Source organism: Meleagris gallopavo, chromosome 4, assembly GCF_905368555.1.
Source record: "Meleagris gallopavo chromosome 4, MGAL_WU_HG_1.1, whole genome shotgun sequence".
In the NCBI taxonomy this organism is placed as follows: Eukaryota; Metazoa; Chordata; class Aves; order Galliformes; family Phasianidae; genus Meleagris; species Meleagris gallopavo.
The window spans coordinates 26,137,995-26,157,606 of record NC_139407.1 but is presented as its reverse complement, the minus strand read 5'-3'; the positions used below and the strand labels follow the sequence as shown (position 1 = coordinate 26,157,606).

At 39.7% G+C, this 19,612-nt stretch overlaps 1 protein-coding gene across 1 annotated transcript in view; it reads left to right on the top strand.

Moving 5' to 3' along the window:
* The window catches only part of ARHGAP24 (Rho GTPase activating protein 24), a 193,763-nt gene that overhangs the window by 16,155 nt on the left and 157,996 nt on the right, over positions 1-19,612 (top strand). The window lies entirely within an intron of this gene.

Here is a 19,612-nt window from a genome sequence, read left to right as displayed (position 1 = left end):
CTAAGTGGTTCATTCTGACATCTTCAGAGGCTTTCCTGTTAGAAAAACAATGCTTTATCATAAGTGATTGCTAGCCTTAAGCTTCTAACACTGGGAGTTTGATCATAAGTAGTAGCTAGTTGGTTTTGAATGCCTTCAGTTAATCACTTCCAAGTATTTTAAGCTTCTTGCATAAAGTTCAGTGAATTGAATGTGAAGCCCCACCAACAGCTCTGCATACAGTTACTCGCTCACTAATTGTGCTCCTCAGAGGATTTCTGCAGGGTCTTCAGATTATTACTTCCACGCTGATACAATGAATTAGTCTATCTTAGCAGGATGTTACAGCTGAGAACTTAACCAAAGAAGGAAAACCATCACAAAAGCCATATCCTGTAGCAAAGCACAGGACTGGTAGCAAGGTCTGCCCAATAGAGGCTGCAGTGCAGTACAGGTGGTAGTGTTGTGTTGACTGAATCAGTATGAGAGAATACAAACTGAACCAGTTAGCACTGTGTGGGTGGGATCCAGCCTCTGAGATGTGTCACACCCTGGCCAGGGGAATTTTAGGCTAGATGAATTTTAAGTTGGCTTGATAACGTTTCTTTTCTGAATACTTACTGTGAGAAAGCTGAATAGAGTACATGAGGGTGGCATGGTCAGCCCTAACTAAAAATGTAGTGGGGGTAGGAGGGTAATTATGAATAGTATCTGATGGTTTCAGTTTTTAATCGCTCTTCTTAGTTTGTGTATTCTAAGTTAGTTCTATTCCAAACATGCTACTTTAAAACTCCCTAAAGCGGCAGCTGATTGTGGAAGGACAAACATATTTGCACCCTTGCTAAGCCAGAGGTTCACCAGGCTGGCTTTCAGTGGTTTCTGGGCACAGGATATGGATAGCTGATAGGAAAGGACAGCACATCTGTCTTCTGTTGACATTAACTCTTTTGTTTGTTTTGAGTGCAGTGAGACTACAGGCAGGTCAAATCTTTGTTTGGTTTCCCAGAGCACGGGAGAGCTGTCTCACTGTTACAATGTCATTGAGATCTGTGGATTCTGTAGGACTTCTTGTACCCCTTCTGCTGTCATTTGGCACTCTAGTGATGAGATTGATAAAATCTAATTCAGATTGCATGTGCTTAGTCAAGTCCTAAACTGGGATTGCAAGGGTTACTTCTTGTAAGGGAGCTGTTGATGGAGCTTCTCATAATCTTTCCCTGTGCAGTGCTTTCTAAAGTGCTGGTGCTGGAATAACAACTTTTTTCTCCACTACTGCAGGAGGATTTACTGCACTCTCCCTTCTAAAGAGGGGTCAAAGGAAGTGAAATTTACAGAGTGATAATTAATGATGCTCCCTAAGAAAGAAAGAGAGAACAGAGGAGGCAAAGTGACACAAAGTCCCCTTACATGAACTATGTGTCAGCCTGACGAGTGAACTGGTCAGCTACGTTCCAGGAGGCTGAATAATGAATGACATGTTTTTTTTACTAGTTTCAGCTTTCTGGAATGGCTGCATAACATGGATGCTGACCTCTGTCTGGACATCCAGGGAGACCATGAGAAATTGTAGTTCCAATACTGAAGTTCTTTGTGAATCTGGTGGTAGGTGGTTTTCAGGACTTTGTGCTGCTGAGCTTCTCAGGTGGCGGAATTGGAGGATTGGAGAGAATTGCCACTGACTTTGTGTTGGTCAGCTCTAGTCCATCCCCCAGTGCTTCCCTTTCCTCTGTGACACTGATGTTTCAAACACTGAGTGGGGACTTGGAAGCCGACAGTCCTCTTTGGCTGTACTGATGCAGAAACTCTTTAATCACTTCATCTTGTGGAAGGAAATCTGCTATGTACCAGTCTTGAGACATATTCAAAGATAAGGTTTATTTGCATGCATGCTCATGTTTGCTGTATCATGATTTTCATACAGTTCTAGGAATTATTTGAGAATTTCTATTTAATTTTTTTTCGCTGTGACTATCATCTTCATTGCAAACGTATTTTGCAAACAGGACATGCTCTGGAAACAGTTTCATTGTTTTGGAAGATACTGATTGAACACCCCGTCATGCTACTGGAAGGGAAGTTTATATCTCACGGCACAAAAATGCCTGCGGAAATGCAAACTATTTACCTAACTGTATACAATACTGGTAAATAACACTACACCTAAGAATTTCCTGGGGATGCGTCTTAAGCTGAAGGACTTACTTTTATCTGTTTCTATAGGGAAGCTGTTAGGACTTGCTTGGTGACCAGCAGGATATGCATTCTATTTTTCAGGGTGTTATACATTTCCAGATTGCAGCTTGGATTGCAGTTGTTTAGTAACTTACTAAGTTTGGTATTGATTTTTTGGGGATTGAAACAGTTTCTGCAAGTTAAATTACCTGCTGAAGTTATTAATGCTAACAGTGTTTGGTTATATTGTAAGTGTATAATTATGAGTGTATGCAAACATTTCCAGTTTTCCATGTTCTTGCTTTTGTTTTCAGTTTGTCAGATAATTCCATTGCATCAAGTAAAACTGTATTTTGTCAGGGATGCTGAGTGCATATTTTTCCTTTGTTTTTCACCTCAGAACTTCAGAGAGGTCACTGGGGATGATGACTGGAACAAATGAAAGTTTGCTTCTATGGGAAGCTCCAATGCTGCATTGAGCATCTGTTGCTTAGGCATGGATGTTTGACATTCTGAGAGCTGGGACATGGGTTGTTATGAGCTCCTTTCCCTGGTTATTTCAGAAACAGAGAGCAGCTGGCAAGGTCTGGAGCAGGTTTAACTCTCTGGTGACTTCCAAGTGCGTGCTGTGTAAAGCATGCATCTAAAAAGCATTCTTTCTCAGCTCATCTATGGTTGACCTAAACGTTAAATCCCTTGGTGAACATCCAAATGACTTTGAGTGCACGACAAAAAAAATGAACTCTGAAAACTACGGAAGATTTTGATGGGCCTAGGTGGCTGTTTTTGAAACAGATGGGTTGAGCAGCACTGAGCACTGATGTGATCTGTTTATCCAGAGCTGACATGACAGTATAGCCAGACAATAATTGCCCTGGTGATGACCTATAGGATGTATAGAGGCAATCTTTCATCTGTCATCCCTGTGCTATCCAGACAGATAATTTGAGGCTATGGCTTGCCATACTTCTTTTGAAAGCTTTACTGTCCAGCTGGGCACTTGCAGGTAGTAAATTGTAGACTATCATCTTCTATCAGATTTGATTTGAGCTGCTTTGCCTTTAGGTTAAAAAAAAAAAAAAAAAAAAAAGCTTAGACTCAATTTTGTGAAATAATAGCAGAAGTATTATTAGTATGGAAAACCAAATTCCATTGTTGCTTAACATGCTGTTACATCTAGCAAACCTTTCTACAATTCACATGTGGTCTTACGATTAGCTTTAGGAAACCTGCAGTGTGAGGTTATGGAGGTAGATAAGCAAATCAAGTGAACCACAAAAAGAAGTAGTGGCAAGTAGTGTTTTTCTTGGCTTCTTAAAGCCTTTTGCATGGTAGCGGCTTTGAAGAATGATATGACCACTTATGCAAAATTAACTTTGCAAATAGTTTAAGACTGTAATCACGGTGATACTGCTTTACTTCACTGCATGCACATTGAGTTCATTGTTGATTGCCTATTAACTCTTGAATCACTTAGGGTTGGAGAGTTCTGGGGGGCGCTGGGCATTTATTTTTTTTCTTAGTTACTTGAGATATAATATAATTAGGCATTAACCTTTTCTATCCAAAAAGTAATCAAAATATATGCAAAAAAGCAGCATCTCCCATTTTTGCAGTATTCTATTATCAAGATACAAAGAAAAATGCATGGGAACTTGATGGTGTGCCCAAAGATTGTATGCTGGATTTCCATGAGCAGAAGTTGTTTGTTGATGTTCTTGCTTCACATGCTCAGAAGGCTTGTGGCTGTTAGCATGCATGGAATTGTCATCAGGTTATAAAACAAAAACAAAAAGCCTAACAAGTGAGCAAATAGTAGCATCCAGGTGCTTAGAGTCTCTGTTTAAAAGAGGCAAGTTAGTCTTCCATTACCATCACATGGTGGGAGGATTTTAATCAGTGCTTATTATGTTGCATTTTCTGTTGCCTAATTTTGTTTGTAATAGAGTTTGGGTATGATTTATGGAGAAAGTGTTTGAGTATTTCTGAAGCAAAATTTATCTTTGATTTTTTTTTTTGTCTTTCTTGTTAGCTCTTGCTGTTGCTCATCAATTAAGTGGGGAAACGAGAACTCTTGACTCTCCACTTCCATCTGGCTTCTATTTCTCCTCCTTCTAGAACAGTTCAAGCTGCGCCTTTCTTGGGTTTGTTGTGCAACAGAACACTTGGACTCAACTTTGTGGTGATGCAGTGTGCTTTGTCAGAATCATTGTTAACTGCATGGAACAGTTGTAGATTTCAACTTGAAGTTAGGACCTAAATATGCAGAGCTCTGAAGTTGTTATATATCCAAGCAGCTCTGCTGAATTACTGCTGAATCCAGTGTTCTCCATCACTGGATTGAGAGCAGAAAATTGAAGATGTGAAACTGAGTTCCTTTTCTGCAAGAAAAGCATTCTCTGAAATTTCATCATGGTCCTTGCTTTGTCTACAGTTTAATTGACTGTATGAAAAGTAATGTTTGTGTCATTCATCCCCTAGTCTAATATTCAATGTGATCTTGCAGTGTGATTTTTAATCCTTAGGCAAGTTTCCTGATGGTAGCAATCTGAGCCCTTGCTTGAGGAAAGGGGATGTCTTGGCTGGTAATTAATCTGGAGGTAGTTCCTGGCAGTCGGTTTTGTGCCTCTTACGAAGTCTCTTGGAAGACTGATTTCCTTCACATATGTTTCATAAATAGAACAGTGGCCACAGCAGCAGAGCTCAATTCTCCTGTGATTCACTCCATTACCCTTGTCCTAAAGGTATCCCTGCATCTGATGGAAGGGCTTTGATCCCACTGCCCTTCAGTTCTCTCGTGTCTTGCTTGAGTTCTGCATTGAAGTAAGAACTGTGGGAACATCAGAGTGTTGCAAATAATCGTTCAGAAGTACTGCTAATTTTGCGCACTTCTTATCACTAGAAGAGTGATAAGTTGCTTTCAATGACGCATATATAAAAATGGTGTGCTTGTTTTATGTTGGAGCATATTCTTACCTGAGTGTCTTTGATTTACTTCAAGCCATGGGGAATCAGAACCCCACGTAAGCAACAAGGTGAAAGCATAAATCAAATTGCTCCAAGTCCAAGTATGGTTTCTAAAACTAACTTAAAGCTGCTGAGGATTCTCTGTTGGTTCCTGTAGGTTTGTTTGTTGTTGTTCTTGCTGCTCTAGGCTGTGTTTCTTTGCTCTCTGTTCTGAAACCTAATAGATTGCCTGCAAGTATTTTTCCATGAATAAATTGTAGGCTTGGGGAAAAAAAAAAAAGATGAAATGTAGCTGCTGTTAGTTTTCATTCTACCCTTGCCAAAAATGAAATAAAAGCAAAATGCATATTTTCATGTCACATAAATGTGGTAATTGTATGCCTATGGTGTCCAGCCTTGCTTAAAATAAGCAGCTTAGGTTCTCTGGTACTGTGCTTTTCCTCAAGGTATCTCTGGACTCACTTGTTAGACTGAAACCAATTAGGTGCATGCGTGATATACAGATGTTTTGGTATTGATACTTCTCCATGAATCTGGAACTAAAACAAATGCTGGAATATTGATATATTTTTTAGAAGAAATTCTGATTCTTACTTATTTCCATGCTTATTGATCCAGGTACTCTTACTTGTGCGCTTCCTACAGTTTAAAAATCATGTAATGCTGTGTATTTCAGTCGATTTTTTTTTTTTTTTCTTCCCTCCTTATAAACATGAAATGAAAGAATAATTTTCGTTTGGTGAAGGTCAGATGGCTTTAAATGGTTGCACCCCTTTTAGGGGATTCTTGCATGCATGCACTTCCACCCACTTTCAGATGTGGGTGGCCTACTCTAATTAAAAACCTAAGCAGGCTGCTTGTGCAGTTAGCAGTAAACAGTTCAAGTCCTGTTTAAAAGTGACTTAAGGCAGTCACGTAACGTCTTCTACTCAACATACTGCCAAATCTTTGGTAGTTCTGCTTCAATTATTTGCTTGCTCTTTCTGCTATTATCTCTGAAGCGTTCTTGAGGAGAAATACCATTTCTTTAATAACACCTGACATGCTAGGTGTTAAATTCTCTGTTGATAAACTCTTCCTTTCATCTTTTTTCAAAAAGCTTGTCTAGTCTTCCTTTTAAATGGGCAACATGAGCGAAGTTAGCAGGATATTAACAGCTCTTCCCCTCAACAACCTGAGAATGCTTGCTTCATGGATGAAGACCAGAGCTCTGGCTGTGACATGGACACTGATTTGGGCCCCTTGATGTACAGCAAGCATTTTTTTATTATTTTTTTTTTAAAACCTTCCTGAGCTTCCAAATTTTCCAGTGAGTTGGCCAGATTTCCGGGGGCTCTGCCTGCTGGAAGTCTCTATTGCTGCTTTTATAAAATCATCATGGAATTGTTTGAATTGTCAGGACACTTAAAGGCCACCTAGTCCACCTTCTCTGCAATGAGCAGGGACACCTACAGCTCCATAAGATGCTCAGAGCCCCATGCAGCCTGATCCAGAATGTCTCCATGGATGGGGCTTCCACCACCTCTCTGGGCACCCTTTGCCAGTGCCTCACCAGCCTTAGTGGGGGGGAGACCCACAACCCCCCCCCCCCTTCTCCCCCCAAACTTCTTTTCTATATCCAGTCTAAATCTCCCCTATTTTAATTGGAAACCATTTCCTCTTCTCCTATCAAAACAGACCCTGCTAAAGTGTTGGTCTCCTTCTTTCCTATTGCCCCCCTTTAGATACTGAAAGGAATTTTTCCCATAGGTTTTTTGTTCTCTGTATGATATGTGGTTTTCCTTGCTGTTTGCCTTTATCTACAGCCCTGTATTACTTTTCCTAAACAACAACAACAAAAACAAAACAACCAAAGAAAAAATACCTTTTTGGCTGTGTAGTTAGCAAGCTGTTCCTCTATAGTGGTAGTAACATACAGATGAAGGAAGAAAGCAGAGCTTTTCTTTCCTGGTACATCAACTAGTTTAATATGTGCTGAAATGGCTGGAATTTTTTGGTTTGTCCACTGCAGTTTGACATCTTGCTGCTGTATTTGGGGGAGAATGGTTGCTACTGATAATAGCAGCAGTGAATACGAAGCTTTGTGAAGTTGTCACTCAAAGGCTTATAGTTAGAGTATCAGTTTGCGAGAAACTTTGGTTCTTTGCGTAACTGAATTCTTTACCAGTTCTCTCATCTTTTTGTTGATTCTTTTTGTTTTTCACATTACGATTCAGACAAGTATTTTTCAAAGGATTTAAAATCAGCAATTAATATTTGACAAATGGTGACTCAAATCCATTAAAAATTAAGCATTAAATGAAGTACCACTTTAAACTACTGTCTTGATTACTCTGGAGTTTTTGGGTAGATTTTCTTTTACAATGCTCATTTTATTTGTACAGGTTAAAATTCCTATATTATAAGCCTAGGGGAAGAAAAAGATATTTCTTTTCTTGAAGGTAAAGTTGCTCAAGAAACTGGAAAAACAGAAAATAAACATTTTTTTCCTAGCTTTATCCAAAAGCAACCAGTTAGCTCAAGTCCTGTAAACCATACTGCTTTTGTTTTCTTTTATTTCCTGAAGTGGTTGCCTAAGGGTAGATCCCAATAATAAAATGGACTACTAGTTCAGGGAAGTATATGATCTGTTTCCTTTGTAGTGCATCTCCAGAAGTTGCACATGTTAATATCATCTATTTATATCTTAGAGATGTGAGCATAGTAAGTGCTACTACTGTCACTAAGTTTTGCTGGAAGATTACACATCGCATCTGTCTGTGTTACAATGCATGTGTGTATACAAACATAATATCCATATACTATGCATGTAAATGTATACATAGTACATGTAATTATCTAAATGGCAGGGGGATTATAGAATCCTTTTATGCAAGGGATCCCTACGTATCTAGAAATGTGAAGTTTTGTATGTCATGTAGCAGAATTGATTGATGCACAAGATTCTGTTCTAAAACACATGTTCAGTGGCAAGGTTGGAATTGGAAACCTTATATTGGAAACATTATATCTGTTGTTAGCTTTGAGTGTCATTTGTGACATATGATGTCATTTTCCGTGTGTAATCTTCCAAGACAAAGCATGCCTTGGTTTCTGTTCAGTGGTGTAGGTAGTAGCGATGAGTACAAATTTACAACTTAATACGTAATTCAGCATGGTTTAGTAAGAGCGAAGTATGCTTGCAAGATGTTCATATATGTGATGCATCCAGTGCAGAGCTCTTGATAACCTGTGTTCAGATTGACTATCAGAAACCAAAAAGGCTCTGGGATCCAGACATAACTTACATCCCAAGTTAGCATCTTATCGAGGTACGTTTGAGATGTTTCATTAGATTAAGCAGTGTGTTATTCCATCTTGGCACAAGTGATGATGTGAGGGCTCTGGTACACGAGGTTTGAATGGTGAGGTGGCACAGGAGGAGGTTTTGGGGGGCCAAAATATCACATTTGTACCCATTGTCCGCTTTACTCATAACCCTTGGCATTCTGTACTCTCCTCTTTACCCACAGAATACTCTTGTTGGTTCTCACCTGGATGTCTTAATTGGTGCAGATCTTTTCTGTCTCAGAGAAGTTTGTAGAAGAATTGAGCTGGAAAGGGAGTTAAGGAGAGACTGCTTGAATTCATGCCTGAGGATGGTCAACTGTGTACCATCAGATGGGGAGTCCAAGCACCTGCCAAAGAGAGCCTGCTTTGAGGGAAGGGTAATGAGTCTTTTCTATTCCCTTGCATCTCTGAACTTAAGCAGCTGTTACTGAGCCATATTTAACTCATGTTTCTTACTCATCAATCTGTGTAATTCAGCTAAATCAGACTACCCTTTCTATCGTAGAAAGACCTAAGCTCCAGATATGACAGTAAAAACAGCTGAACAAGCAAATGATGGATCCTGAGATGAGATAACTGTACAAAACAATGAACAACTCTTCTCAGAGATGAAATACTGTTCTAATTCCAGTGATGTTCTGGCTATCATAGTTGAATTAGTGTTGCCCTGGAGGTTTTGTAATCGGCCTCCTGGATCAGTCTCATGTCTGCTGAAATGCTCCACTCCGTAAGAAACTGAGCTGATTTAGTTAGGCTCATTCATTACATGCCTACATCCACCTTATGCAGAGAGATAACAGGGTTAGAGGAGTTTTCTGTGCCAGTGATAGGCAGCACAGACTAGTTAATTTTAACAGAGGAGACTAAGGTAAGTGGATAGGCTGACATTCTATTCTCTGGAGTATGGCTGAGCAGCAGTGCAGGGTGTGGAAGAGGTCTCACTGTTGAGGTCTCAGCTTTCTCATGTGCCTCCTTATATTTCAACCCTACTCAAGTCCTTGATGACTAGGCTCTCAAGGGATATGTTGCCTTAACTACTGTTTTATGATGACTGTTGTTGATGGCAGAAGGAAACAATCATGAGGTGCAATATTATTTGTGTTTCTAGTTTAGAGGTTCTTGAAGTGTCTGCTTGGCTATGCTGCCTGGAGCACCTGCTGCAGTCTGTCTTCTTCCTTGGACAGCAGCTGCTCTTGTAACAATGTACTCAGGAGGGAGGATGTTTCCTTGATACAGCTTTAACTCACAGTTCAGATGTTTGCTCCATGGCTATTTTTCTAGGAATACTGGACACCTCTGGTATTATCATAGAATCATAGAATGGCCTATGGGGGTTGAAAAGGACCACAAAGATCATCCAGTTTCAACCCCCCTGCTATGTGCAGGGTCACCAACCACTGGACCAGACTGCCCAGAGCCACATGCAGCCTGGCCTTGAATGCCTCCAGGGATGGGGCATCCACAACTTCCTTGGGCATGAAATCCATTAAAGCACCAGTTACAGTCAAATGAGCCAGTGTTGGAAATGCTTATTTTCCAAAAAAACATTGTTTCATGTACTCGTCTTAGACTCTGTACTTACGATTTGGGATGTCATAGCTGGAGCCCTTGATAACATAGAATCACATCCTTAGATTGGAGGGAACCTTAAAGATCACCTAATTCCTTAAAGTAGCAATCACTGCTTGTGTGTGTATGTATATATATTAATTGAAGAAAGTTGGACAATTAATCTTGGAAATAATAAGAGAATAATTTGAAAACAACCTTGCTTTACTGTTGGGATTGCTGTATTTTTCTATACCAATTGGAATGATGGACAGGGCTCAATCAGTCAATCAATTTGCTTGATAAAAGCACCTGGAAGAAAGAGGGTAAAGAAACTTCAAGGAAAATGTCAACTCTTTAAACTCCTGAAGAGAATTTTCATCCATTGCTAAAAATATGTTCTAAGTAACTCCTTCATATCAGTTGTTGGAGCAGGCTACTGCTGTATTCCCACTAGGAAATTAACTTTTCCTTGTTAGTAACCCACATTCCACAGGACAAAAGCATTTCACCTTCTACTTTGGAGATAGATAAGAGAGCTGGTGGTTAAGAGAGATCCTTTTCCTCTTAACAAAGATATAAAAAGCAGAACAATGAAGCAGTCTTAAAAATTGGGATCATGTTAATAGTAGTTCTGTTTACTTTTCTCTGAAAGTTCAGCAGAAAATGCATGGCTTCTGTTGAGGAGGTGGTTGTAACACTTGGGAGGAATGTTGAGCCATTGTTTTTATAAGCAAGTAATGTCTTGAAATGGCTTGCCTTGTTGGTCTTCCACTTTCCCAGGCAGATTTATAAACATCCAGTATTTGCTCACCTCCTTTTAGCACTTAGTGTCAGCTTCTGTTTTGTTGCTTTTAATACGTATTACTAATTTACTGCACTGAGGCTGTTGCTGTGAGGAATGGATTATAGGATTTAGAAAACATGGTGCATAGGTGTTCCCCACGTATATTACAAGCACTGTCATTAACTATACTAAGATTTATCAGTATGCGAAAGAGTATTTCTGATTCCTTAAAAAAATGTGTAAATCTTTAAGGTTCTGTAACAATATAGAGTTCAGTAATTTGTTACTTAAAATGTACACACAATGTAGACTGAATTTCTGGAAATGTTAACAGTGATACAGCCACTCAGTAGCTGCTGTCTGCTTTATTTCACCGTAGTATGGGCTGTGGAGTCTTTGTAGTTGCGCAAGAACACAAGAATTGTCATCTGTCCTCACTGCTGTGCACTAGAGTTCTGCTCTAGTTAGTTCATGAATGTGCACCCGAAGCTGGAATCAGGTAAGATGCAAAGCATCATGGTGAAGCTGAGGCACACAGAGCAGTGCTGAAAGCATGTAAATATTTCAGAATATATGCAAGGCAGAGAATACCTCACAGTTGTGTGGAGATACAATAAATGACAAAGATCTCAGTTAAATGAGGCTGTGTATTTTTATTTTCTTACAGAAGCATATCTCTACTTTTGTGTGTGGCTTAACTTAAATATTCTTCAACATTAAGAACTTGCACAGTTTCTGGGCCTGTGAGATTTGCTTCCTTCTGGAGCTTGGCACAACTTAGTCAGATTTGTGACAGAAAGGGAAACTCCAATGTGAGATTTTTTCAGCACCTCAGGCTGTAACTGTCACCAGTATGTATTCTTGGTTAATGAGGCCTTCAGTGCTTTATCACAGAAATGGAAAACGAATCGTTTGTATGATGTAGATAATCATCCAACATGTTTGTGCTTGGCTGCTGAAAGCTAACCAGCAGTGACCTGTTTTGATGAGGTAAACAGCTGGCCTTGCTTGAGATTCTGGGGAGAGAAACTTGTTTTCCAGGATCAGAAACAATTGGCCGAGTGTTGGAAATGTGCTGGAGGATATGAAGCAGTCATTTTGATTCAGAACTGCCAGGCATTAGGACTTGTTCAGATTTCAGAATTGAGTCTATCCTCTTATGAGGATGACACAAATAAAAAAAAAAAAAATAACTGAACTGTACTCCAGGTAAGAATTGATAATGGTACAAACTTTGGCTTCAGTCTGTCTTCAGTGGTTGTCCTTTCTGCTTGGTGAGTGAATGGCTTTTTGGAGGCAGAAATAGTAAAATGTAGGTAGAAAGTGAGATTACAAGAAGTTCTGGCTGAACTGTAAATGCAAGTGGTCTGAATAAGGCAGGAGTACATCATTCTGGTTGCTCCTTATTGGCCTGCAGAGTTGGGCAGTCTCTCGTGTGCAGAGCTCATGTGAATGTCATTGCTCCGTCATTAGGGGTCTACAGAGGCATGTGGAGCTGCAGATTTTCTTTCCATACTTGGGAGAATTATATTGCCCTACTACTTGGCCTTCCATGGTTAGAAGTACTTCCATGAATGCAAAAATCAGTGTATAGTGCTGTCTCAGTGTGCACTTGCCATTTGTCACCATGTGGAGGAATGTTAGTCATGCTTTAATATGTTTATTTTCCAGAGTGGGAGCTAAGTCTGTGTAAGAAATATAGCCACACTAATTCTGGACCAGTTTGGGCATGGAAGGTTTTCTTGCATTTGGGGAGGCTTTTAGGTACACGGGTTGTAGCAATACCTTCTGTGGTTTCCTGGCAGTTTTGCAGTTTCAGTGCAGCAAACTTCTAATTTCTGCAGAGAATAATGGTGTAGTGGGGGAATACCAGAAAAGGACTGTGAAAAATGCAAGCAAATAAGACACTAAAATGTTCCTGGTGATACTGTAGGCCACAGGAGAAGTTCGAATGTTTTATCATGTCACTAAAACTTCTCCTTTTTTCATGCTCATTTTTCTATCAAAATAATAGGAATGAAAACAAGTTTGGCTTTGTAGTATTTCTGAATCTCTCAAGAATTCTTGCCCAATATCATTTTTTTTTTTATTTTTCTGGGCTTGATAAGTGCATCCAATCCCTGCCTCGAAAACCACTGGAGTCTTTGCGTCCTACTCTTGTCAGTGAAATGAAATCTATTTATTTGATGGAAAAGCTGTGAAGTAAAAGCACTAGAGGTAAATAGATTCTTCCAAAAAATTCTGCAACAAAAACTGAATAAGATATGAAGTATGGCTTATTGAATCGTGGCCATTCTGCACATACTATAAAATCAATTATACTTCAAGACACACTTTATTTAAAAACAAGTTAAATGAAATATCTTTATCCATAACACCTCTTCCTTGTTGGTTGCATTCAGCTATGACTGACTCCATGTCATTCAGCCCATTCTCAGCCCAAAACTTAATCTCAGACTCAGAAAGTAGTTAGGAAAGGGGTTTGAAATGCCACTATGAAGTGGGAAAAATGCTTGCATTCAACCCTTAAAAGGATGAAGGATAGAGATACTGTCTGAAAATAATATTCATAAAATCAGCCTCTCTATGTTACAGAGTTCTCAGCTTGGGTACTCAAGGGACACCTGCAAAATAGTTGCAAAATGAGGCTAGAGACTCAGATTTGTAATTGAATGCTAAAAAGCAGAAGCAGAATAGGCTGACCATGTGGTCTGTTACAGTTTTCCTGTTGTCTGTTTCTGGTGACATGAATGCTAATAGTTCTTTCTTCACTTTTGAGTAGGACAAAAGTGTTTCTTCTAAGTGGATTTTCTACTCAGTGATGACAGTTTCATTATTTTTATATTTTTACTATTTCTAAGCAAAGGTCCAATTGATTAATGCAATTGTTTTACTAAAACCGAATGTGAGTTACTCGTAGTAGATTTTGCTGTGCTATTTCATCTGAAGCCAAATTTACCTTTCTCCAAGCTTACTCTCTTTACAAGTAATGTATTTCTTAATTCTGGTCATGCCATGTAAACGCTGTCATTCTTGAAGATGTTTCCTACTATAGAGAGAGGCCTATAGGTGGTGAAAAGCATTTTCCTTTTTGGCTTCACTAAAACTTCCGTAATGGGTAAGGTGATTTAAAACATTCCTAAAAACACAATTAAATCAGCAACAGTGAAGAGTAGTTTGACAGGAGGTGTCCCAGTCCTAACCAGCACAATGTATGCAGCTGTGGTGCCATTGCATAGTTGTGGATTACAGAAATTTCAGGAAAAATGAGAATAAGCAACCAATATTAATCATGAGGTCAATATTATAGATTTTCCTTTGTCATTTGATTCAGGCTCTGGTAATGTTCACCTTTTTTTCTTGAACTCATTTGAAGTGCGTAAAGAGCTGTGAGGTTGTGTTGTGGGAAGATATGGTTATCATTCAGTCTCAAAAATGGTCCCCACCTCCCTGGAGGCAGCTGTTTCTATGGTGAAGTTCTCCTCCATCACTCTATGGTAAGTGATGCTCACCAGTGGGACACTGGGATGCTGGAGGTGTTCTGTTCTGAGGCTTGTTAAAAGCATCTCCATGTTGTGCTGTACATTTCAGCTGTGGGTTCAGCTCTGTGTGTCTCAAAGCTGCTTTCACCTGATGGAGAGATTTATCATAGGTCCATCTGTTGGGATGTTATGCACCATTTGGTACACAGCTAACCTGAATCCTTATCTTCCCCATGTCCTTACTCAAGTTTTTCTGTTCTCACTGCCTGATGATCATGTACGGTGAGTAGGTAGCTATGGCACCTATGGTGATATGGAAACTTATTTACTGAAATGAAGCATGTTCTTGATTTAATGTTATTTAACTAACATTTTGAATGATGCTTGTCTGAGTGACTTAATAACATTAAGTGTTGTAAACTCTTAGAAATATGTTGCTTTTCTTCCTGTAATGATGGGGATGTTATTTACTCGAGCTTTGTACAGCTGCTGGAAATGACATTAGGTGCATCTCCTTATCTGACAAAACGAGTTTCACAGTCCTAAGTTCTTCCTAACTTCTTTGCAGTGAGTGGGTGACTTCATCCTGTTCCTCTACATCAGAAAACACAAAATACTGTGCCAGAATCCCTGAGAATTGGGCCAGGCTATTGAACAGTCACCTTAGGCATATAAGGTTTTTGTTGCTTCCTGATGGAGGCACAACATGTTGGGCACTGTAGCAACAGAGAGTCATTGTCTTGGAGAGCTTAACTTGAAACAGATGTGCTAAAATGGGGGAGGAGGAAGAAAGACACAGAATAGCAGCATGGATTGCCCAGATTCGCTTGGCTGGCAGAAACTTGGACTCAAACTCTAGTCTCATGGCCCCTAGCTCATTGCTTTTCTTGGGCTGGATCCTGTTTTCTGCTTAGATCACTCACGGCATGTCTCTTTTCTGAGAATTGCCAGGTAGGTGCTTGAGAAAAAGTTAATGGGACTTACTGCAACTGCAGTAAAAATATCCTGACGCTTCCATTGCCAGAGATACCTTTTTGGAAGGGGAAAGTAACAGTGGGTTTTCTTATGATCAATATTTGCCAAAATATCCTGGTTACAGGACTGACTTGAGCATGCTTTCTGTGCAAGGAATGGCTTAACAGTTTTGAGCACATTATTCTCCTCTGCCTTGTTGAGCTCCATTGTCATGTTAGTGCAGCGATGTGCTGCTGTTTGGACTTTCATGCTATGCTTTTGTAGTTCTGTAGATGGGCTAGGAATGAGTGTGACCTTAAAACAAACATGACTCTCCTAACAAACAATATGCATATAAAAAAAAAAAAAAAAAGAAACCCACCACCACCAACAAAGAAAACAGTCACTAAAGGTGAATAAGCTCACACAAATCACAGAAACTGCTTCATCTTCTCTTGCATCTGATCCTCAACTGTGTTTAGTGCATGGTTGTATTTGGATGGGTAAAGGGATCTAGATGAAGTGGAATTCAATGACTGTAATAAAAACACACCAAAGAAAATCCTTTTTTTTTTGTTTCTATGGTTGCCTGACTAGAGAATGTGGTCACTTGCCACTCCATTTACTTTATAACAAATTTCTGGCATTATATACTTTGAGTATGCAGCTCATTGGGCATGCATTAGGTTTCAGAAAATGCTCACAAAGCTGAAGGAGACATGCAGAGAGAGGTGCAACAGCCTTATATCTATGGCTAGGTATCCAGGTAGGCTGCTTCATGTGAGTATCTGAACCCATCCAAACTCTGCAAGAGAAGAACCTGAGAGCTGATTGTAATTCCTCCTGCTCAAAGATCTTTATCAAGTACTTGGAAGACATAGTAACAGAAGTCCTCTGGGCTTGAGATCAAATGATCTCAAAAACAGCTTGTGAATGGGAGGAATGAGAAGATGCCAGGGGGGCATTGGTGTAATGGATAACATGGAGGTCTCCATCTATGTTTGATAAGGACATCAGTGGAGTGGCAAACTAAGGCTTTTGAGCTATGTGAAGATGGAAGCCTTATTTTGCTTTACTATTGGAAATGGCTCAAGAGCTCTCTGTGGTATTTTAGAGTAAGTGTGACTGTCTGAGATATAGGATTGTCTATAATACCTCTGGATGTGTCCAGAAGAATTGAAGAGAAAGGGGTGACATTGCAGTGACGTGTATTCCTGTAATATTTAACCTATCTGGAGCTGTCTGTCACTTGAATATCTTGTTGGAATGGGAGGAACTTGACGATTCTGACAGCTCCCAAAACAAAGTGAAGCAGAATAGATGTGGAGCAGCTGTCAGCATTGAACAACTCCATCAGCTCTCTGAATGGAGCAGGGAGCTGTAGCTGTGTTTGTTTGAGCTCTCATTGCTGTGTTACAGTGCTGCAAAGTTTGTGCTCATCCCTGAAATCTCTGATGCTTTGAGAGTTCCTGGCTGGCCTGCTACATGGTGATAGTGAGGACTCTGTGCAGTCTGTTCTTTAAATCCATATGGTTCTGCTAGTTTGTCTTTTTTGCTGTTTTCACAGATGGAAGAGGTCCAGGTTAGCAGCAAATGTTAGTGGAATCTCATCTCTGCTATTTTTGTTTTTTTTTTTTCTGCTTGTTTAATTCTGCATCCTATGAGAGAGGTATTAAGACCTGATTTGCAGTACAGAGGAATAACATGAACATTAAAGCTGAAGTGCAGCAAGAGCTGTTAGTGAGACTTAATAGAAGGCACTCTAGAGAAGGATGCATGTGAAAAGGTGTGATATGCATGGTTTGCACAGTCCCTTAGAACTGAGCACAGCGTTTCCTGAGTCTTGATAGCAGTGACTCTCTTGGATGAAGTTAAGGCATTTTAGTAGCCCTCTTTGGTGATCCATTACCTAAAATAATCTTGAATAATAACATGAAAATAAGTTGTTTGTTTCCATCACTACTTTGGTTTGCTCATCACACATGCTCACACACATGCTCATTAATGAAAGCTGACTAAAATGCAGAAGTAGTGATGCTTCTGTAGTTTCGTTGAGGATGCTTTACTGAGCTCCTTGCCTGTTGGCGTAACTACTAAATTCATTACCTCTTATGTATTTATTCCCACAGTGAGGTCAGTGCGGGCTACTGTTTTTTCTGTGTAAGTTTAGTGCTGTTTTGCAGGGTGGGTGTTTCTATTTTTCGATCTAGTCTATTGGAAGGTGATGTAAATGGAGCTCCCGTTTTCAGCTGATGTATAAGAACATGTCTTCACTTTCTAGAGAAGCTTGCTGGGCCAGGAGCATAACTGCACTATTAAGTTCTACCTGCATGCTTTGTGCATACGTTTTAAATGCATCTACAAAACAAATTTCTATCCTTAGTTTTTTCTTGTTAGAGATCTTGTGTTCCTATAGTGCATTTTTTGAATATCAGAGTATAGCAGTGCAATATTTTTGTTGCAATATGTGCTGAGATATTATGTCTTCTCACAGTGATATTGTACTATCTTTGTTACTGGTTGTTCTGCAAGTAGGGTGTCAGACTTTCTTGATTGCTCTAAGTTGGAGGAAATGTAAGGATCTCATCTGAGAAGAAAAAAGACCATGAGTTTATACTAACCAGTTAAAAAAACAGTAATAACAATGTTAAAATAATGTTAAGTTTTTGGGCCATTGAGCAGCACGTTTCAATCTCTTTTCAGATTCCGTGTACTACCTATCAATGTTTTTTAACTGAAGGCGCAGCTCATGACTCGTATCTAAGGACTCCAAGATACTAGTCTGGAAGGAAGAGACTAAATAGTTTTTGATCCGTATTGAAATCACTCATGTTGATAGTATGACTTTTCTGATAAACAAACTGATTTCGCTGAGGAAGTTAGACCTTCATGTTGTTAACTTCTCCAAATTCTTGATATCAGCTAACACCAAGTATAATGTTTAAGCAGTTTGCGTAACTTGAAAGCATAAAACACTTGTAGTTGTTGCATGAGGCTGAGAGAACAAATAATGTGGGAGAGAAGGGGAGTGGAAGTCAAATTCAAAGCATAGTAAGGGTGCTGGGGAAGTGAGTGAGGTGGGAAGGATTAGGGCTGTGTTGGCAGGGCTCTGCCCTGTGTTGTGTCTTGGGGCAGACATTCCTGCCAGTTCGGCGTGCAATTTGTCGAAACCAAAGCATTTTCTGGTTCAACTTGCATGATATCACTCCCCATAAAACAAACTGTGCAAGGATTGTGCACCAAGCATTTTCTATTGTGACAGAGTCCATTTCAATGCTAGGCTGCTGCAGCTGCAAAATGGACAGCTGAAGAGGTTTATGGAATGTGTGGTAGAATAGAAGTGCTGCAGTATGGGTCTGTCTCACTTTTAAAAAGGAAGAAATATTTTTTACACTGTCAGCATTCCAGCATGGGTGACCGAAAAATGATTTTTACCTGTGAGCAAACTTCAGCTTCTAAGAAGATTCCCTTCTTCCTCTTACTTTTATTTACCAAGTTCTTTGGTCGCTTAAGAAGGCAACCTGTGGAATGCAGTGATCAAAAGGATTTATCCTATACAGAAACAAAGAAGTAAAATGTTGAGGGGTAAAATGTTCTGTGCCAACAGGTTGAGAATTGTTTGGCTGCAGAGTATTTCTTTATTTTTGCTCCTTCCTGTGCGCTGCTATCCCTTGTAGGGTTGTACGTCCTTCTGCTTTGTACTTCTGACTGAAGGAACAAGGTCAGTTACCCCTCTGCCTGCCCAGCAAGCCCAAATGTGCTTTATGGCTGAGAAAGAAGTCTGATTATGCTAGTAAGGGCTAATTCCAAAATAATCTCAAAGCAATATTGGAAAGAGTTGAGGAAATTAGAACTGCTTTTTACGACACTTGGCTTTAATCTGAGATCCTGGCAACAGTCTTGTGAAAGACTCAAATCTTGCAGCTGCTGGGGACTGAAACAAGGATATTAGTTAAAAAGTTTTCTTTTTTTATATACCTAACCTGTTGTCTTGTTTCCCTATTTCTGTGTTGATCTGCCATTATAAATTCCCACTATATCTATCAAAGCTCTATTCTATGGCTCCTGACAGCTTTCCAGTTCTGAAGACTGTGTTAATAGGACTTGGCACACTCACGTGTGGGTGACCATCAGTCAGGCCATGGTTGAATCAACTTCCTCCTGTGTGTCCAGTATAATCTCAGCTGTTATTCAGAATGCTTTGGGTACAACTCTAGACTCAACAGCCCAGACTTGGAGGAAGTAGGCTAGATAAAAAAAAAAACAAGTGTTTGGGCTCTTATAGAACTAGGAGACATTCCCTGCTGAATACTGGAATCCAAACTAAACACTGCATTATTCTGAGTACTTGTACAGAAGGGAAGAGAAGGAAAGGCTTTACTTGAAAGGAAAG